Below are 21,935 nucleotides of genomic sequence, written 5' to 3'. Positions count from 1 at the left end.
TGGAGGTGCTTGCCGTTTCTGTGACTGACCCCAATCTGTCATCTCACATTTGATTGTAGTAGAGCTGCCGCTATCAACTATTTTTATTTTGATTAATCTATCGACTAATTTATCCATTAATCGATTAGTCTAAATGATTGTTTTTCTTCTCCAAAAATAAAAAACATCAACAATTGTATTTAAATTCTCTTTATTTTAGCAATTGCACTGTGTACTCCAGTATCACAAAAAAATTTTACAATCTTTCACAGTATTGTGCAGGTTTTAAGAAAGTTTCTATAAAAGCCCTTAAAAAATTTTTTTGAAAAAGTCTTCAGCTCTATATTCAGCATATTTTGAACATCAATAACTGCAAACAAACAAAGAGGGCTCATTTCAGCAAGGAGTGCATCTCTAACTGGAAAAAAGATGTTTCCTTTATATCCCTTTTCAAAGTATAACTGTTGGGTTTTCACATTAAACAGAGCAGCATGTTTAGAGTATACTGTGGTGAAGTACTGGAATTTAAGTTCTCTAAGAAAAACAGACTGACAACTGTTTGTCTGTTTGTAAAACGGACAACTCCAGCAAGAAATACAAACAACAAATAAACAAGAGCACTTATTTTAACATCAGCAGCGCAACTCCAACTAACTTCCAAAATTTCATGAAACTCTTTTTCAAAGCAAAAAAGTTAAAGTGCAGCACATTTACAGTGCAAGACACAACCGTATCCATCTGATGGTCAGACTTCTGTGTTATAGTGTAAGAATGTCAACATGTCCATGTGTTCTGGACTTAGTCTCTAAGAAAAGAGCCAGCCTTTGTTTCCCGGTAAGCGAGTGTCTGCCTCAGTCCGCTCAATGCCAGAGTATTAAACTGTTGTGGCTACTTACTATAGCATACGTAAATGAGAAATAGTTTCCTACATAAATATTATCCACAGGTACTCACACTCCCTAATTATAAAATCCAAAACCGCAAAATCTGGCAACACTCAAGTTGGACGGAGCTGGAAAACGGTTGGCTGGTTTTGAGAAATTAAAACAACTTAATTAAAAAAAATAAGTGACGCGTCAATTAAAGATATTGATGTTGACATTTTTTTGCGTCGACTATGTCGACTAATCGCGGCAGCTCTAGATTGTAGCCATAAGGCTAAGGTCTTTCCATTCCAAATTGTAGCCTAGGCAGTAGGCACACTATGCCCTCAGGATCGGGTACATGTATCAGCTGTGTAGTGTATGGATGTAATCTGTATACTTGCAAGTATATTCATTATGAATAATATAAAATAAATATAATTTGCGACTTGTAACTCCATACAAAATTTATGCATTTTCCAGGCTATAAATGCAGTTTTCTTATGTAACTTTTAAAGAGACATCAGTACTTATCAGAGTATTGTCCGCTGATGACTATAAATTTGTGGAACCTTATTTTCATCCAGTATAAAATATTTATATTCTGGCCAAGCCCTAATTTCCTGTCATAATAATGAAGTTCCATTTATATGACAATAACTAAAACCTTAGAGGAGGGTAAATCAGTTCAGTAAGGAAAAATTTAATTCAATTAACTGAGCCGTCAGAACCAGAAGTCAAGACCTGATGTGCAACATCTTGGTATGTTTAAATATGGACTTGCTGAACAGCCTAGATGGCTGCTATTTGAATGTATTGCATACATTCTCAGAAGCTAGTAATCTCGTCTGGATCAAAATGACTTTTAAAAGTCCGTGTTGTCTTCAACCAAGATAGTGATGCCTTAGATTCCTGTACTGCCTTTTCCTCCCCAGTTGAATGAGCACTACAGGCATTGGTCTTAGAGCTGGTAGCATGTGGAGGGTGGATAGAGCAATTAAGCTACATGCAAGGCTCTGGATCTTTTAGGTGACTGTCACCGCGGCCGAACCCTTGTGTTTCCTGTCCCTCTCACCTCCTCAGCTTACAATTTTTGCTTTTTCCTTCACGCCTTCTTGCTCAAGAATTTCTGAAGCCTGCAAAGACACCCAGGCGTGTCCGGGGCCACGATTTTATGGAAAGGTGCAATTGAGTGTCTTCCTGGCAGATTTCAGAAATGATTTTCAATGAGATTTGAAACTGTCCTTCAGAGAACAATGAATTTCAGACCCAGAATGAGCTGGTTCAGTTCTAGTGACAGCAGTTACTTGTTGTAAAGTGGACCAAAACATACCAATGGTAATAATAGTTTGGTACCCCAGAAGTGCTGTCTGTGTGTCCCTATGTCCAGTTATGGTGTTTTATTTGTAGGTATCGTCCAATATCAGGTGATTATCAGAGACAAAGGTCATAAGATGTGTGAGGTTACCAAAAGTGGTTTGGGCTCTTCAGCTTAATCACTGTTTCACATGCTCTCCAGTGGTGAGGTCCTGTATAGAGTCAGCTGGCCTGAGCAAGAAGAATAGAATGCAGATCCATCAGCAGATTTTAGGACCACCAACTCAGTAGAGACTGCTCAGTTTTACTTTTCAGGATCCTCTGATAAAATGTGACTGTTTCCCCCCCTGCCCAATATCTTTTGTGTAATTTAATGTATTCAAGGGCTCCTGTCAAGTGCTGCCCCCCTGAGTCTGCCCCATGGATGCCCCTGTTCACCCCCCAAACCATGTCAGGTTACTCAGTTGGTCTGTTATGCCATATGTCCGCCTTCTGTGACCATTCTCACCTCTTCTGGTACCTGTCTGAATTTCCCTGTCAGACTGTTCCAGCCTTTAAATGATTGTTTCCATTTAGGTGGGAGCACCTTGGAGCCAGTGCTGCCATTTTTCCTGCCTGTAGTGGCTGCCCTTTGTTTGCCCTTCAGGTCTTCTCTCCTTGGTTTGTGAGCAGAACCACAATGTTGAGCTTACAGAGACATTCATAGCACTGGGACCACAGCCCTCTTCTGTGGGATTTTCAGCAATTTGGGACGTCTGGGGAGGTTTTAGAGGGGTGAGCCTTTCTTATCTCCCTAGGTGAGAGTGGCAGACAATTAGAGTATTGGAAAGACCCTGGAATGGGAGCACGTGCTTCCATAACCCCACTCTGCCTTCAGTCTGGATGCAGTTTATACCAGTGGTGTGTTCAGATGGAGAGAATGGAGAATTTAGGTCATTCCTTCTGTTGTCAACACTTTGAGCTCGCTATCAAAACTGAATCCTCATTAGTTTTTTTTGTGGATTATAAATAGAAGATGCTATTTATAATTCATTATTTTATACAGCCTTTTGCTGAAGGACAAAACAAAACATTGACCCGATTGCATTCAGATATCAGACGTTCTGTTTTAAAGTCTTGCATCCACCGGTCTTCCATTAAAGTTCTGCTGAACACAGAGCCACTTTGAGCTTGGATTCTGTCCTGGGAAGCTCCTGGCCTGAGGTAAGGGGACACCCTGGGCAAGTTAGAAACAACAGGCCACCTAAACAGCCTTTTTTTGGGCTATGACGAAAAACTCACATGAACATGGGGAAGATATTCACACTGCACACAGAGCCAAGGAAGAAATTAAACCCAGGAAGTTTGAGGCTACCGCTCTCTCTGCTGGTTTATAGAGCCATCCTTATATGACAGTTTCTGTAGCTGTCCATTATGGGAAAATGAGGATTATTTACTGGTGTATAAATACCATGGCATGGATCACGGCTTACCCCTTTTGACCTTTGAATCTGAGGCAGCCAGGTCTGTATCACTTCTCCTGTTTCGCAGGAAGGTGGCAGCACCGTCTTGTGAAAGTCCCCATTAGTTGAGGCTGGATGGATGCCGCTCTGTGGTGGGCAGGCAAAGCGCAGCATAACTCTGGCTATGTTTCTAAATATATACACATCTAAATATAGTGCCCCTGAGATGGCGCTCTTCTCCTGAGGCAGGAACGGGGGTACCCAGTGCTAGGGGCTGTTCTGGGGAGTTGGTGCCAGTTCTCCCATAGGCTCCAGTGTGAGATGTTCTGTGTCACAACAGGGTGGTGCTTCCAGCAGCTTCCACTGGGGCTTCCGGAGATGAACCCACACCAGTGTGCTGATAATGAATCAATACCTGCAGACTTAGCGGACTTACACCAGCCCTCTGATGAAGCTGAGCAGTCCTCTGAACAAACCTATTTCTGTACTGTCAGGTGATCTGGCTGAGAAGAGTGCCTGACTATGTTCTCTAGCCGCCCTTATGGCGATTGGTGGTGTATTTATGAGCAATTTATTCGAGCAGAGCTGTGAGATCGGTATGCTGCGGGTGGAGGCAGAGTGTTCCTCTTGGTACACATGGGCCTCGTTAAGGGAATGTTTTCCCTAGACTGGCCAGCAGGGTGAATTCATTCACCCTGCTCTTTCAGCAGGGGAAGCCGTGTGTGTCGGACGTCCCCTGGCTTCATGCTAGTCTCTGCTTGTCACGTGAGCAGTCACCTGACCTACACCCCTCCTTTTTAAATTTATTTGTTTGCTTCACCAAGGTCACAGGGCTCTGGGCAGTCCTTGAGCGCAGGGTCCTTTGGCAGTACAGGGAAAATTGTGACGCTCCCGCCTTTCACATGCAACTGCCCACTGTACCGGAACGGTGGACATGACACTACGGGTGATGGATTGATCTATGATTCCCGCCACTAACTGCTGAGAGGAATTAGCCTCCTATCTCCCTGCACTGTTTCCCTCTCCCCCCTGTGCTCCCTCCCTCCGTCTACTCCTCTCTCTCCCTGGCTCCCTCTCTCTCCCTCGTAAGCCCCTCGCGCCGTGGCTCATTCAGCAGCAGCGGCTGGTGTAGTGGCGTGGCGCGGCGCGGTGTGGCGGGCTGATGGGAGGACGCCTATTCCTCTGCCCCCTAAGAATTTCATTCAGTCTGGACAGCAGAGTGGGAGACGTGCAAGTCACACAGATGGGTCTGCGTGGCCCCTGTGCGTAAGTAGCAGCGATTTCTCCTCCCGTCAATGTAAATGAGCACTGGCTGCCAGAGGACGCCTTTCACAAGAGTGTGTGAGCTGTCCGTCTCGGACAGGGCTTCCGTGAGTTTGAAACGTTATCTCTTCAGTGTGCTGAAGGTTCTTGGTGTTCTCTGTAAAGCTGGGGTAGGATCTCTATTGATACTCTTTTTTGGGGTGGTCTAGTTAGTGCTAGCTGGTGCTAGTTTGGTTAGAGGCACAGTAGAGGATTTTAGTGCTGCAAATTTCTGTTGGATGTGTTTGCTCTCTGCTGGAAGCATTATTTATGCAATAATATTAATTAAAATCAGAAGGAAAGACATTGTATTGTTTTTTTTTGTGGTACCACCCTGCTTCACTGTCTAACATATCTGAGTATTTCCTAAGCTTGTTTTGATATTTTTATTCCTCATATTCCAATATGTTGTAAACTGTGACAGATGGTGCTTTTTTTTGTTGTTTTTCTCCAGCTGGGGATACAGTCTGTTGTTTAAAGCAATTCCTGTCTACAAATGCTGCTGTGTTTCGTATGCCCCTGTCTGTCTGTTCAGGGAGTCTCCGGAGGGGTATCACCAGGGTGGGGTTCCGTGGGTCACTAACAGGCTGCCTGAGTAAGATGGCCAGTCTCTCTGCTGGGACGTGTGTTTCTCTGTTGAGAAATGGGCTCCATGTCATCCAGATTTAAAGGCCCAGTTTCCTTTTCGCCCATTACAGTGTCATTCTTTGAGCAGGTGTAGGTCTGACTGCAGGGCTATGACAGCCTGATCACACCCATGACCCCTGTCTTGTGTTGCTTTCTCCATCAAGCTGTTCTGAATCCCCTATTGCAGGGTGTTTTGTGAATGGTCACAGGTTCCATTCCGTTGATTTATGAATGTTTGGTGTTCCATTCTGCTGTTTTATGAATTGTCACATATTCCGTTTCAGTGTGTTTTATAAATGGCCACGTGTTCCATTTAGGTGATTTGTGAAAGTTCTGTGTTCCATTCCATTGATTTATAAATAGTCACGTGTTCCATTCTAGTGATTTTATGAATATTCTGCGTTTCTTTCCTCTTGTTTTTATGAATGGTCACGTGTTCTGTTGCATATTGCTCCATTCTGGTAATTTATGAATGTTCTGTGTTTCATTCCACTGTTTTATGAATGGTCACATGTTCCATTTAAGTCTTGGTCACGTGTTCAGTTCCACTCTTTCATGAACAGCAGTTGTTGCGTTTCGATTGGTCACAGCTTCCAATGGATTTTGTAACGACTCGCTGTGTGTCTAGTGGCTGTGACGTTATGAATGGCAGCTTGTGTCCCGCTGGGTTCTCGTTATGCTTCGTTGAGCTCTGATTCAGAGAGCCGTTCATGCGCCGCCTCAAACGAGGACAACGGGGACGATGCTGTGGGTTAGCTGAAGCGAATCCCATCTCACGGTCTGTGTTTAGATCTTTATGCTCCAAAAACCAGGGTCTAATTTTGAAATGAATGTAATTTGAGAGAAATGTGGTGTGTTTTATAAGCAGTTTTGCACCTTATATTCTCATTGGCGGTTCTTGATTCAAGGAGCTCCTCTCTTCCTCAGGGTCACCCATCTCAGGCTGTTCTTTACCTGGGGGACCTTGTGCTTGGTGGTCTGTCCGCAGTACGCTGTCGCCTCGGTGCTTGGCAGAGCATGCTCTTCTGCCCGTCTCTTGACTGCTCGCCCGTTCTCAGTCCTTTACTCCTGCGTTCCCATTGCCGTTGCTCTCCCTGTTCCTGCTCTGACGTATAGCAGAACCTCGTCCTGGATGCTGGGCACCATCATTTTCTGTGCGTGAGGTTTTTGAGCATCCTGCACCGCTGGAATAGATCAGTCTCCGCTGCCATGTTGTTTTGTCGGCTTCGTGTTGATTTCTTAAATATGTGTTTGTTTCACATTTTTGCGCTTGAATGGTAATATGGGATCCTGTCCCAAAGCTGGTAGTCTCTCTCTCTCTCTCTCTCTGTTTTTAAAGTCAATGTGTTTTTACTGTAACACATGCATTGCTGCATTGTGGCATGGGAATTTCTACAAGGAAGAAACCATGTTTTTTGCAAGGGGAGAGCGTTCATCTTTAGTGAACCCCCCTCCCAACACCCTCTCATGTCGGCATCCGCATTATTGGATCGCTTGTTTTACTTGTTAATACTGACTTGCTCCTTATTGGGCTGCAATTATTTGTCTTCTTACTGAGAGATACCATTCTGTATCGAGTCACCTCGCCCCCCCCCCCCCCCCCCACATAAACAGGACAACGTGAGAATGACTTTGGCTAGCTAGCTTTTCAGTATGTCTCTGTGATGCAGTCTGTAGGAATGACCTCCTTTTGTCCCTGCTGTTAATGTATGCATAAACAGGCTGTGTTATATCACTGGTGGGGGGTGCCGGATGTGAGGCTTATGTCTCCATTGTCCTGGTTTATGCAGTGTCTTTTTAAATCGAAGGCCAGAGAAAGAGTCATCGCTCTCTGGTGACTGGTTGCTGACTGGCCACAGTTCCAGCTGATTCGCTCAGCTGCCCCAGACCAGCCCCAACCATGAGGGAGGCAGGCTAATGAGGGGACTCTGCTTCCTTCGCAGTGGGGACAGCCCATGTCAAACTGTGATCAGAAGCAGGGCGCCCCTCCTCCCCTCGATACTGCCACCATCTGTTCCTGGTTACTCCACCAGCCCCACACCATTTCTTCAGAAACACTCATTTGTCTTGGAAGACTTTAACCCACTTGGTGTTTGTACTGTGGTGGAATGAGTCTCCCTCCCCCTTGTTGTTCCATGTGCACATTTGTGTTGTTTTTAACCAGGCCTGGCAGTCAAAACATAGCATTATTTTTTGATAGGTATCCCACAGTTCCACCTACATCCTTGTGGTTAACCCAGGCCACTATTGCTGACTATCCCTCAAAAGCCATGGGGGGTCACTGTTTTGCAGTCAGTTGCAGCTCATGATGGCTCTATTAAAGTGATTATGTAGTCGGTCACCCTGCCTAATGTTACAGATGCCAGTCCAGCGTTAATTGAAGGCTCCCAGGTCCTGCCTCCCCCCCCCCCCTCCAATATCAAAGCCTCTTCCCCATCCTCTCCTGTTGGAGTTGTCAGCAGGGTGTCTTTTCCACTTTCTTTGGCAGAGACCCCTTTTCACAGTGATTGCTGTATGAGATGGTTAATGGCGCTCTAATGATGACATCAAATTAGCAGCTTCATAGCCGAGAGTTGTTTTCATCACGTGGCCATTGTGGGTGGGGGGTGGATGGCTCGGTGTTTTGATGTCCCTCTTTTTTTTTATTAGTTGCACCTATCCTTCACCCCCAGTGCATTTTGCCAAAAAATGGCATGCCATGGCATCTCTATCATACTATGGTGTGCAGACAGCACATCCCTCCTGCGTACCCCCAGATCCCCCTGCTAATCAGTTTGAAGCAGTCTCAAGCATGTTTGAGCTTAAATGAATCCTGTTGGCTCTATATAATGTTAATGAAGGTCACCTGCTTTGCACCCCAAACCAACCAAACCCAGCCTTACACCACATGACCTCTTCTGGACCAGTTTGGGTCTTGCTGACCTTTTCCCAGAATACCAGCCAGTACAGGTTCATGTTTAAAATGAGAGAGCTAGTGAGAGAAGCATGTGCCTCATGTTCTAACCGGAACTGAGCAGACTGCACTCCAGATGGGGATTCACTGTGGAGCTGCAAGGAGACTTTGTGAAGTTACTAATTTTAAGGGAGGAAAAACTTTCCTCTTTCTTCTGGTTTGGTTTCTTTAAAAGTATTTCTCAGAAGGAATTCACAGATATCACCATATGTCAGCTTCTGGGAAGAGATGATCTGTCAGGGCTGAGCTGGAATGAAAGCAAGTGTGTAACAAGGAGTCACTAGTGAACGCTGCTGGTGATGTGCTGCTTAGGGAGGTGACCTTGTAATTCAGTGGCTGTTCATTCCTGGCACACTCCTGTTGTACTAGGGACTAGCCTATTGACTGTAGTGTATCTGGAAGTAATGTTCATAATTTTGGGTGAAAGTGTCTGCTAAGCAGCCTCAGTGTAATAATGTTAAAACATTTTGCTCTGGGTTTGATGTTCTGTCCAAAAGGAAATGTGAGTGGCTGTGTGTTCCCATTATTGGAGGTTCTATTTTTGGACTGTTGTGTTTACTATTAGTGTAGACTGTCTAGACCATGCTGTTAATAATTCAGAATGAAAGTATGCTGAGCTGCATTTATGCTCACTACGTTTGTGTTACTTATGGTCTACACCTTTGTTTTTGATTTTAGAGCTGATAAACGGCTGTTTTACTTTAGGGTCATTCCATGACAAATCACCACACTCTCAGACCTCATGTTCACGAATTTTAACGAAACTTGGCATGCTAATTTGGTCACATGAATAACTCATGGAACTGAAATTGGGCGAGTTTTGGATCAATATTGAGGGAGATTTAAGTGAGGGGCTATGAATTTGACTGGCTATATTTACCTTAATGTAAGCTGCACAGAAGTGGTCCTTATACTGTTTTAAAGCTATTGTCCAGCTCTATAGATTGAACAAATAATATGCCATCCCCATTTGAATAATTACTATGTAATAAATGATTTAAGTATTAAAAATTCAATAACAAAAAAAACTATTTCAATATTGATCAATTTTTTACTAAACCTTGAGCATAATGTCATGAACATCTCCAGAAAATTTGGTCTTTGGTTTTTAAGGTGAGATATCTTGACTTAAACGTAGCGTCACATGGTTCCATATCACTGATGGACCTTTTTAATGGCAGCGAAACTGACATGAAATATAACAACCACAGATGTAAGCAATAACATTAATTAAGGTTACAAATATGCTACAATGAAATTTAATGGAAGCCTCGTTAATGTCATTGCAGACACCTGTACTTCCCATACTATTGAAAAGGCCCACATGGCTAGTAAATATGGCTAATAAATGCCCTGCATTCATCAGAGGTGAGTGAGGTGTGCAAATCGGTTCAGTGTAAATGCACACTTAGGGAATCACTCGACTTTGCAAGCATCAAAGGTTTATGTTGTGGCTGCATATGATGATAACAGGTTATATTATATTATCAATTTTTAAATATAGTTTTTATAATTTTTTTGTTATTGAATTTTGTTGTAATATTTTAATCATTTATTACATAGTAATTATTCAAATGGGCATGGCATATTATTTGTTCAAGTTGGACAATAGCTTTAAAACATTATAAGGGCCTCTTCTGTGCAGCTTACATTAAGGTAAATATAGCCAGTGAAATTCATAGCCACCCCCCCCCCCCCCAAAAAAAAAAAAGTTAAAACTTTGTTCACTTAAATCTCCCTCAATATTGATCCAAGACTCACCCAATTTCAGTTCCATGAGTTACTTATGTGACCAAATCAGCATGCCAGGTTTCGTTAAAATCCGTGAACGTGAGGTCCAAGAGTGTGGTGATTTGCCATGGAATGACCCTTTATTTATTCAACTCTGCCCACCCCTTTTTCCGAGTCTGTGGACACCACCTGCTGGGGTCTGCGTTGTGTGCTGCAAATGGAAATGCACCCGTTCATGTTGAGAGTGTTTGTTTACTGTAATTTGTGAAGCTGGAGTACGTTAGTGAAACTGGAAGCTTTCAGTGCTCAGTTTCTAGCATGTGAGTGGAGTCTTGTTTTGGCTTGACCTCTGCTCGTCATGTTGTTCCCCTGCGTGTGTCTGTGTTAGGTGTTTGTACATTTTGTGGTTTGATTGCGTTGTTGAGTAACTGGATACCTGTATTATGTCGGGGGGGGGGGGGGGGTCACTAATGACTATATTACTGCCCCCCAAGAAACACAGAAACGAAAGAAAGTGGCCACTTTCAAAATGAGCTATTTATCTCAAGACTTGGTTAACTGCCATCTGATTGGGGATGGTCAGCCTACATAGCAGCTAATTGTGGTCATGCCTGACCATAAGCAGAAGAAAGACATGAATGCATGCGCGCACACACACGGTGACCCTGAACGCAGCTCGCTGTGTGGATGAGATATTATTGTCAAGGTGATCCCGCTCCAGTTACGACAAGCGCTGACTTTTAAGGCTGCTGGTAAAACGGGCTTCCCGGTTCGGTTTCTTAGGCTGGCTTCCCCAGTCCGAAGTCTGGGTGATACAGGAAGCAGTGGGGTTCATGGCCATGCTGTGTGGAAAGGCCTTCGCCTGAAGCCACTCAGGGGTGTTTCTGACTGACAGACAGACAGACAGGCACTCCCCCTGCTGTGATGGAGCCATGTGCTCCAGCTTCCCAACCCCATCGCTCTTCACGAGCGCCTAAGTATCGACTTGTGCTGTCAGGTGAGGAGGGGCTGAATCAGGGAGAACAAAGCAATGCATTATGGGCTGCATCCCATGGATGACTGCCGGCAGCTGAATCCTCCTCCTCCTCCTTTCCTTACTCCCTCCTCCTCTCCATCTCTCTCTCTCTCCCTCTCTCTCTTTGCACCGAGAGAGGGACAGAAGCATGTGGAGGGACACAGCCGGCCAGTGGCGAGGCGCGCCTGCGTGCTGCAGCGTGCCGGTTTTCCGGAACGGAGCCGAGCGAAACGAGGCGGAGAGCAAGGGAACACCGGCGTGCCCGGGGAGAGCCCGCCCGCCCTCCAACAGAGCGAGCGATCGAACGTGTGCATCTGTATGTGTGGGCACAAGGCAGATGCTGAATAAGGAGAGCCAGTGAGGCGGCCCCCCCGGCCCCCCCACCCTTAGTGCTCACTTCGGGCCGCAGTGAGGGGATGAATGGCCGGGGGTGCTGGGAGCCGGCGACGGTGCGGTCCTTCTGCAGCTCCGGGTGCCTCAGTGCGTTCCACAAGGGTCAGTATGGTGGGGGTGGGTGGGCATCCTGTCATCATCGGTTCTCCATCCTGCCTACAGGGGGTATCTGTCCATCTGGCATCCCATTCCTATCCCGTCCGGCCCGAGTTGCTGCATGGTCACTGTCATGCTTTCCTGTGAGGGGTGCTCCGCCAGGCGGGTCGGGTTGGATGTCGGGCACGCTGTTCTCTCTCTCTTCCTCGCTCGCCCACTCTCTCTCTTCTCAGTGCATGTGTTAGCAAGGTGATAAGATGATGCAACACTCAGAGCATGCTCTCCCAGCTTGCTGGCTTGTCCTGCTTTATGGAGCATCTGTAGAAGTACAGGCCAGAAAGTTGCCTGGTGACTGGGATGGTTGCCATGGGGATGGCAGTGCTGGACTGTGAAGTGGAAGGAGTTGAGGCGTTGCTGTTATTCTGGCTTCGACAGAACGTGCATGCCAGTTCCAAGCTCTGTCCCCCAGAACAGTCACCCTAGCAGGGAAGCTGTTCCCAGGGTCCTAGCACCCTCAGGATCGTGCAGAGAGTGCAGGCCATAGCAGCTATGATTATAGCACTGATCTATATTTGAGAGATAATTAGCATGTAGTGAAATATCAAATGAAAAAGCTCAGTAGAGCAGGGCCTTAGCTCTGCTAAGGTCGGCTTTCACTTCCTCAGCTAGGGAAGTCGGTTTCCCCCTGTTTTTTACTCCATCTGAGATTCTTGGGGCTCCCTGGGTCACTCTGAGTGGGAATGCATTTCCCAGCAGAGGCTGCCTGTCACACTGGGGAGATGTGTGGCCAGTGGCATCTCTGCTCTCTGGTGGTGTATGTTAACATGGGGCTGTTAACCTGTTCTGAGGTGCCTGTTTGAAACCCTGGGTTGTCTTAGACCTAGTTCTTCTGGTTTTGTCCATTTTCTGTCGATCTCAATAGTAGTCTCTTCAATGAGAAAATTTTATAGTACACCATAAATGTAGTCTTTTAAGACCTGGCTGCCACAGCTGCATTGTATTGTGTATTTGGAGTTTGGTTAGTTAGGTCTGGCAAGTGCCTGTGTTACAGCATGGTTCGGCTTTTTAGGCATTAGCAATGCCTGTATTTCTGTGCAGTATGGTTTGATTAGTTACACCTGAGTTTCAGGGTCGCTACGATGCCTGAGGCCTCGGGTGCCACAGTTGCGTCTTACATATTCCCCTTCAGTCTTTCCTTCTCATTTCACTTGCCCCTGTTCCTGCAGCTGTGTCCCCCTGCTGTGGGGCCTCTACTGCCCAGTCAGGCTTGTCCTCCGCACGTTGTGCTTCAGAAGTGTGTATGTGTGTGTGTGGACCTGCGTGTGTCTGGTCTGGATTGTGACACACCGTCTTAGTCAATGATGTAGTACAGTTAGTCATAAATGTAGCATTGTATAACAGTACATCCGATTATGTGCTGTGGAATCTGACAGTTAGGTTTTCTGACCCAGTGTGCTAGAACAGAGGGCTCACCTCCACAACTGTGCTATCTTGGCTGCTTGACCTATTTTGACCAGTAGAGAGGGCAAATGGTCAACATGTGCTAGGATTGCTTGAGTTGGCTGCAAAGAACTGGATTTCCTTTGGAGGACAACTGGCCTGTGTAAAAATGCCACAGACATATTTTAATATGTCCCAGCACTGCATTCATTAAGTAATTGATTTATTCTTTCTTTAAAGAAAATCTGTCTTTTGGTTTGAAACGTTTGGGCTCCTTTCCAGTCAGCATCTGATTGGACAAATAGTCACATTTTACCTGCAGAAGAAAGCCCAGGCATGGGATGCAGCAGGAGTTGCAGTGCATGCTGGGAAACAATAGTGAAGTCTGCTTTCCTCAGTGTAAAATGGCAGCAATTTCATGTCATGTAAGCTTTTTGTAAATTGCGCCTCACAGGCTGAGTTACTTGGCAGATCTTTTATAGCACCACTCCCCTCTCCAAATTCTGTACATTTTCAGTGGTGTGGCAATTAATGGGGAAGGGTCAGAAACAGAGTTGCTGCTGAAATACGCTTCTCCAGACCGGGGGAACACTTCTTCTGTGGGGTGTGAAGGCATAGTGATTACCGCTGGGCTGCTGTTTGATCCGGGTTTGAAAGCGTCAGCTAGGCTGCAGGAGTTGAGTCTTAAAGGGAACCCCAGCTGGGCAAAGATTTGTGTACGATACTTTATCTACAAGACCCCCCAGTTGAGCTTTCATTTTGTCCCCTTTCTTGCAATTTTTTTCCCCAATCTGTTTGTGTGGTGGCAGGCACGCTATCATCATCATACTGGTTCACCAGCCAGAGGTGCGTTTCCCGTTAGCAACGTGCATAGCTGGACCCATTCAATTGCATGGTTCCAACTAAGTTGCTAAGTTACTTAGCAACTATACTTTTGGGAAATGTACCCAAGGACCGTGATGGCAAAATTGCAACAATGCACCATGTGAAGACACAAATGCCATAGCAGTGGCACGGTGTGGTGGGTCCTGTCTTTCAGAAGTCACAGCTTACTGCCAGGCTTGTCACAATTTGTACCTCGAGTCTTATATGCAAGGTATGTCTCCTTAGTCAGAGCGAAAGGAAAAAGACGACTTTCTGTAGTGCACCGTGGCTGATGAGGGTCGCAAGTGTCCTTGGAGAGCATGTTTGTCTTCCTTTTGGTCCGTTATCGTCTTTTTAACTTTGTCTCTGGTTTCTCTGTGCCCTCCAAAGAGAGTGAGTCTAGGTCAGAAGATAACAGGACTGTGCGCCTGTGTGCGGGACCCATTATCCTTGCGGAGACAAATTTTGGGAGAGTGCTCCAGTTTCATTAGAACAGGGTTAGTGATCATTAATTAAATCAAGTCCCCACAAAGACAGAAACACAAATGCATGTGTGCAAGTGTGTGTATTCTGCCCAATGAGAGGTATCCAGTACAGTAGGAATCATGTTGAAGTTCAGAAATATTTTTGATTTTAATGTCAATCCAGTCTCACTTAGCCTTGTTCTCCAGTCTCTGTATTTGAATCTTTATTTATGTCGGTCTCATTTCTCTCTTCAGCTTCCTTCTTCAAACTGGACAGTTTGCCATCTATTTATTAGGGTACTTCCGTCTGTCTTTCACTCCCCCCTTAGGACTCTGGGAGATTGTGTTTATGGGATTGTGATCAGCCAGCTACCTTTTCAGCATGGCAGATCATTTTCAGCTTGGTTTTGCTATCCTGTGAAGATCCCCACACATTCTGTTTTAAGCCGGTTATGGTTCATTTAAAGCAGCTCCCTCTTTAGACAGGAGAGCTTTGACTTCCTGCCCACAAAGACACAGGCACTAGCAGAGGCACAGGGAGGATAGCTAATTAGTGACCACACTTTAGGGTCTGGAAGGAGACTGAGGTAAAAAAGGGTCAGATCTATGAAATATTTCCCTTCCAGCACCCCAGATGCATTCAGTATTGATCCAATAAGATGATCAGGAAAGCAAGTGGGTTGACCTTGGAGAGCGAATCGAGCTACTGGGCATTGCTGTTATTGGGACCGGGTATTGGCTACACGTCTTTTTAGCAGTAGAGCTGTTTCAGGTATGTTAGAATGGTTTTATTCCCTCAAGTCTTGTTTCCAGTACCACACTGAGGCTCAAACAAGTGAACTGTTGTGCCCGTTGTCTGTGTCGCGGTTGCTGTCTCCTTTATTTGTCTCTTGTGGGTGTCTTGGGGGAATTCTCTTCCGCAATTGCTTAGCAAGATTGCATCCTGAATCTATGCACCTCATTTTCTCTCCTTCACGCCTCCTCTCTCTCTCTCTCTCTGTCACTCACTTCTCTTTGGCTCTGTATGAAATTTGCACGCACTTGCACACAAGCCGGGGGGGGGGGTGCAGGAGTGCAGAGCGGAGACAGTGTGAAATGCGTCATTCCCAGGTCTGCTAAAAATAACTTCATCACTGCGTGGGCATCCGTTTCTAGGGCAACTGTTTTCATTCACAGCTTCCTGTGAATTTTGGTGAGGATAGCCAAGGAGGAGACAAGCTGTTTGTGAGACAGAACAGTAACGGTCACCACGTGAGCCAGCACCATTGTCTCGGCATAAAAATGATGGGGTTTGCCTTCGCCTGTCAGCCTGAATTCAGCAAATTGGTCTGTTGACGCCTGTTGTCTGTGGTCTTCCTGTTGAATTACTTTTGCCTCAAAATAACAACATAGAAACTGAAACAATGTTTTTGAGGTATTTTGGCACATGATTGCCAACTTTGAAGTTTTACTGGTTCCTATAGCTATGGTCCATGTAAATTCATGCTAATTAAGTTTTTTTCACATACTGTTTAACTAGTGTCTGTAACTGTACCCTTTCTGTACTCCATGTGCCACAGACATCCCTTAAACCATAGTCCGATACCCGGCACCGTTTTCCGCCACAGCAAAACCCAGTGTTTGAAATGCCTCTTACACTTGATTTCATGGGCTCCCTGGAGGTCCAGGCACCGCTGGTGTCTGGGTTCTCACTCTGAGAGAAATGTACTGACAGAGCAAAGCTTGGGGAAAATGAAGCCGTGCCCTGCAGAATGATGGGCAGGTTACCTGGAAGCACCAGGGCAGGATGGAGGCAGGCAGCTCAGATATCTTCACCCAAGGATGGGGGTGGTCACCATAGTTACACTGTTTAACTTCATCTCCAGACAATGTGAATGTTGGAAAAGGTGTATGTGTGTGGCTTTAGGCCTTCACATAGGCTGATCCCCGTGTCCATAGTCTCTGCACTCACCTTCATGCCTTTGCAGTAGGCTTTTAATCAATTAATTAATCAATCTTTTTATTCTGTTTATAGGTACTCCTTGGTTTCTAATTGCAAGTGGACTCTGTTCTGTCACCTCCTGATAGGGATGAATAATGCTAGTAACTAATGAGTAATGCTAGTGATTCTGACTGATTTAATATGTTAATTAGGCTTTTAACTATCTTAGACTTTGTGATGGCAGAACTTCTACTTTTCATTTTTTTTTTTCTCAAATTATGTGAATCGCCATCATCGGCAGCTGTGATATCCATTCTTCAGCAATGATTTACAAGTGAGGGGAATCAGAGATGCGTCAAACACGTGTTTCCCCCAACCACAAGGCACCAAGTTCATCAGCAGCATAGCATCTTTCTGCCCCGCTTTTAACAACTTCCATCTTTTTATTCAGCTGAATGTTGAGAGTTTTTGGTTAAGTACCCTTCTGTGAAGGGTATTTCATAACACCCTTTTCACCTGGAACGCTTGAACTGGCAATCTTCCTGTTACATGCTGATTTCCCGGCTACACCACCGGCTTTTGTTTAACTTAAATGCAGCTTTTTTCGGAGCTCCTGTTGGCAGAGGACATACCCCAAAGAGATCTGGAATTCTGGAGTTCTCCAGTATTGCTTGTTCGATAATTTACCCTAAATGACCATTTCCTGAAGCAGTAGATTCCTTAATTTGTAATAATTACAACAGCTAATTAAAATGAAGTAGTGTGGCATCTTATTTGGCAGCTCTGCTGCCCCAGGACTATGGGGGCAATGTTTGATACAAAGGCTTGGGGCTCTGTAGGAAACTAGCTAAGTTGGGCCTGCTCCACACCATCTGCCTCCTCTTCAGTGTCCCCAGGCTGTCTCTACAGCTACCTACTCGACTGCTATAGGCATGACTGGATCCTCGATGCTCCGCCATTTGCACAACTCCACCACTTGACCCCTGGCTAGCTCCTAATTTCTCGTTCACAAAATGCCTTGCCTCTGGTCCCTAATAATGCTTAATCAGCCCCTTCATATTTGCTTTGTTCTGACACTTCTCCTCTGACCCTTCTCACCTTGTCAGGTCCTGCGTAATCAGTTTCAGGTGAAGGGTGGCTTGCTCAGCACTTTGATTTGATAATCTTTCGATCACTTCAGCCATTCTCCTATCTTGTTGTTCTGTGTCTGAGACATTTTGGTCAGCTGTTGTGTCTTTTGCAGGTGCAGGACTCTTTGTTCCTGATGAGTTTCTTATGACTTGCGTTTTTCCCTCCACATGATTACTTCCTGGTTTCTGTGTAGTGCCTGTCGCTTCATCCAACATGCTTCCCTAAGGCAGGCCACTCCATAGGCATTGCAGGTATCTGTTTGGCACCAGTTCTTTTATTTCACACCCCCTAAGTGCCGACCTCCACCTCACAGCCAACATCGGAAACTTGACTGGGAGCCGTAAGCCAACTGGAGGACTGTGCGACTCACCCGGTAGCAACCTGCAACTTATGGTGCCCCCAACAGACCAGTGGGAGAGTTCTGCTGCAGACAGCCAAGATACCTGGCCTATTTTAGAAGGCCCCCCACCCCATTTCCATCCGGGACGGTGTTCATGGTCACATATGTGGAGGCTTCCGGCAGTGTGTCCATCCCAGCAAAACCACTCATGTTGCTTTGAGTTCTTCTCCATGGGCCTTGTGCCAGGACATCACCCTGCCTTCCTAGGCTTTCATTACTTCCCAGGTTTCCTGCGGGGTAACTCGTAGTTTCAGCATGTGTCTGTTCAGCTCTGTTCCAAGTCAATTTCATAGAGTTAAGCCAGGCAAAATTCCACCATGTTATAGGTTTTCAGGGCATTTTGGGTGCAGTTATACCCTTGAATATGGTAGACAGTTCCTTTGAATTTTCTGACTTAATTTAGCTCAGGGGGTTATATTTACTGTCATTCCTGTGATTTTTTCCCCCCACCCCTTCTGCAGTTTGCTTGCATGCCAGTTTTCACTTTTCACCCTGATGCCTACAGGACTGAGAGCTCAGCGGCTGTAATTTGAGCCTGGATCTGGGAGCAGTCTGGCAGTTCAGAGATTGATCCAATACTTCTGAGGCTTGCAGCCCTTTTCATGGGGGCGGTCCTTGATTCGCCCTCTCTGAGCGGCCCAGATGGAACCCAGGTTGTTAAAACCACAATCAAAGGCCATCATAACCCTGTACACCATGGGTTTCAGCCTGGGGTCTGCAGAGATGTTTTATATATTGATGAAATACTGGTATTACCCAGTTCATTTGGCGTTAAATATGATCATGCATTAACAGTAGGGAATCGTCAGCACTGGTTTGTTGTCATTTGTGGATCCCTGTTTAAGAAAGGATGGAACCTTCTGCTCTATCCCTCTGTCCTCCTCTCACATGTTTTTCCTGTTTCTCTTGTCCACGACTGTAGGTAGACTCAGACAAGATTATGTTCCAGCCCCAAAAAATGCTCTTTTTTCATTGTTTCCTGGATGCTGACCAAGCAGAGTTCTTTCCTCATTGTTCCATTCTTCCTTAGCATCAGATAAACGGGAGTTTTTATTTTAGTGACATTGGCAGCTTGCCGTATTGTGTCGCAGCCATCATAGAGATCCCACTGGAGCTCTCTTGGCAGAGGCTGGATGCAGGAGCCCGTCTTAGCCAGGGGATACCCGTTGTTGGGTCGCTGAGCTGGGCTGAAAGCCCTAGAGGAGGGGTGGCCAATCTTACCCGCAAAGGGCCGGTATGTATGCAGGTTTTTGGGATAACCTGTAGGTCACCTGTTCAAACCCAGGTGTGAGGACTCTTCAGCCAATCAGTCCTCTAATTAGTAATCTAATTAGGGAGTTGCAGCGAAAACCCGCATACACACGGGCCCTTTACGCATAAGATTGGCCACCCCTGCCCTAGAGCATCTGCAGGAGTGTTCAGTGTTTGTTGTGAACAGTCTCAGTTGGAGCTCAAGCTTCATGATGAGTCAAGACTAGAGATTCAACATATTTATGCATTAGAATGCCCACCTGTTGAGCCAATCAGATAACATTGCAAAAGTAAGAAAAAACTGATGACATAATTGTAGGTCACTTTAACTTTAGGTTGATTTCTGGCACTTATTTTTTTCCTTGTTGTTCCCTTCTGTTTGGAACACCGAAAATGGAAGCCTTGCAATGTTAATGAATGTTTTTAACCACATCCAAGCTGTAAAGCTGTAAATGTGTCCCTCGGTATTACATAATGCTGTCACCACAGCCCCTGTCTCCTTCAGGAATCACTTTAGTGAATCTTCAAGCTGAGAGAACTAGGAATCCTTTAGTGCTGAACCATTTCCTTATGCTGCAATAGTTATAAACATGATTAATAGTAATACAGAATCCCTGTGTCCCATGACACTGTGGGGTCTAATGCGCTCATCCAGCTTGACAGATTTCTGAAGGCCTTTGTAGACCCAGTGGTGCTGCTTGTCCTTCTGCCCCCGCTCAGGTTCCTGCTGGGCTGCTCCTGTCCCAGTCTGGTGCTGACAGGTTCTTTTCTATGGAACAGCCTCAGCCCACTTAACTTCCAGACTGCAATTTGAGGCGGATTGGACTGTGTAGTGAATTGTGGGTTGCCATTGGGGGATTGCCGGGAAGGGGGATGCACCAGTGCATCCTGGGTGACACCCCCACCCTGTCACTGAAAAATGACAAAATTCCAACAAATTATGTGGTTGCGACTTAAACCTACAAATGGTTTACGTAAGTAATCAGGAAGTGAGATCAGAATCCACCAGCTTACCATATCCGATCGTTCAGAGCTTCTGGACGTGTTTCCTGTTTCCTGCGTGAGCGAGACTGGTTGCTACCGCGCGAACTTTTAAACTATAACCCAAATAATACTTAGAGTTAGAATTAAGCAATCGGATAAATCTTGGCAAGCTTAATAGTCTCCTGATAATCTTCCAAATCCACGACGGATTAATCGCCTCCGCCCCCGGAGTTTTTCCCCGCTAAACGTAAGTATATCACTATGGCTCCTGTCGTTTGCTCCGAGTGCAGTATGTTTAGTTATTCTTCTCCCGTCATTAGCGGTACGTTTGTCTGCGATAAGTGTAAGCTAGTTGCCAGGCTGACGGAGAAGATCGCAGACTTAGAGGGACGCATCCGGACGTTACGGGAGATTCAGGAGAGTGAGAGTTTTATTGACGCAGTGTTAGCGGCTCCGGATATGTCCGCTATAGTGAGCCAGTCTCCCCCCGCTCCGGCAGCAGGGCCTTCGCAGCAAGGCGAGTGGGTGACGACCCGGCGGCATAGCCGTAAGTCCAAACAGGACTCACACCGGCACCATTCACCCATTCGCGTTTCCAACAGGTTCTCCCCACTCAGTGAAACACCCACTGAGCCGCCTGTTGAAAGCGCTCTGGTAATCGGCGATTCTATGCTAAGAAACGTGAGAGTAGCGACTCCAGCGGCCGTAGTTAATTGTCTCCCTGGTGCCAGAGCGACCGACATCTTATCAAACTTAAAAGTGCTGGCTAATAGTAAACGTAAGTATTCGCATATTGTTATCCACGTCGGCACAAATGATGTCCGATTGAGGCAATCGGAGATCACTAAAGCAAATTTCATAGCGGTGTGCAGCCTTGCGAGGAAGATGTCCGCGTCAGTAACATGCTCTGGCCCTATCCCTGCTAGACGTGGCGACGAAATGTACAGCAGATTATCGTCGCTGCATCGCTGGCTGTCGGAATGGTGCCCGATAAATGGTGTGGGTTATATAGACCATTGGCGGACATTCTGGGGTAGGCCTTGGCTTTTGAAGAGGGACGGTATTCACCCCACGTGGGCTGGTGCCGATCTCCTGTCAAAAAGCATAGCTCACAGTCTTAGGGCAGATTGCTGACTAACCAGAGCCAAGCCAAGGCGGCAGGCAAAACGGCTTAACCGACCGCCTGCTAGTCGCTTAGAGTCGTCACCCAGGCTTCATATTATTGAGACTGTGTCTGTTCCCCGCGGTTTTAATCGTGGGATGTCATTCCATCGTAGTTCGTGTCTTGCAAACCTTAGAGAAATTAGACCTATTTCAACTCTGGATAGTAGGTGTAATGCAAACCTAAAACTTGGACTCCTGAACATTAGATCGCTGGCTCCTAAGACATTGCTCGTAAATGAAATCATTACTGATTCTAATCTTAGTGCCCTATGTCTTACTGAGACTTGGCTAAAACCGAATGAGTTCTTGGCACTAAATGAATCCACTCCAGCTGAGTATAGCTATAAGCATACTCCTCGGCCAGATCGCAAAGGTGGCGGAGTTGCTGCAATATTTAAGACCGACCTAGGAGTGCGTGAAAATACTGGTTATAGCTTTAGTAGGTTTGAATTTATCATTCTAAATCTTGCAAGCACATCTAAGTGTAGTTCTACACCTCCAATCACCATTGCCATTGTGTATAGACCGCCAGGCCCCTATAGCAATTTCCTTAAGGAATTTGCAGATTTCTTAACAAGCTTGGTGGTTACTACTGACA

At 45.8% G+C, this 21,935-nt stretch overlaps 1 protein-coding gene across 6 annotated transcripts in view; it reads left to right on the top strand.

Annotated features, from left to right (window-relative positions):
- Positions 1 to 21,935, top strand: part of osbp2b (oxysterol binding protein 2b) — a 56,331-nt gene that overhangs the window by 8,978 nt on the left and 25,418 nt on the right. Inside the window, exon 1 of one of the 6 annotated variants that reach the window (XM_072709068.1) lies at positions 4,704 to 4,867. The exons of 4 other annotated variants lie outside the window; for them this stretch is intronic. The gene's annotated coding sequence lies outside the window, so the exon portion shown is untranslated. Of the gene's footprint in view, positions 1 to 4,703; positions 4,868 to 20,253; positions 20,421 to 21,935 lie in introns of those variants that run through there. One more of the 6 variants, XM_072709069.1, reaches the window with a different exon arrangement.

The sequence above is a fragment of the Paramormyrops kingsleyae genome, chromosome 2 (assembly GCF_048594095.1).
Source record: "Paramormyrops kingsleyae isolate MSU_618 chromosome 2, PKINGS_0.4, whole genome shotgun sequence".
NCBI classification, from domain to species: Eukaryota; Metazoa; Chordata; class Actinopteri; order Osteoglossiformes; family Mormyridae; genus Paramormyrops; species Paramormyrops kingsleyae.
Note: the sequence above shows the minus strand (reverse complement) of the source record. Positions and strands in the feature narration are given on the sequence as shown.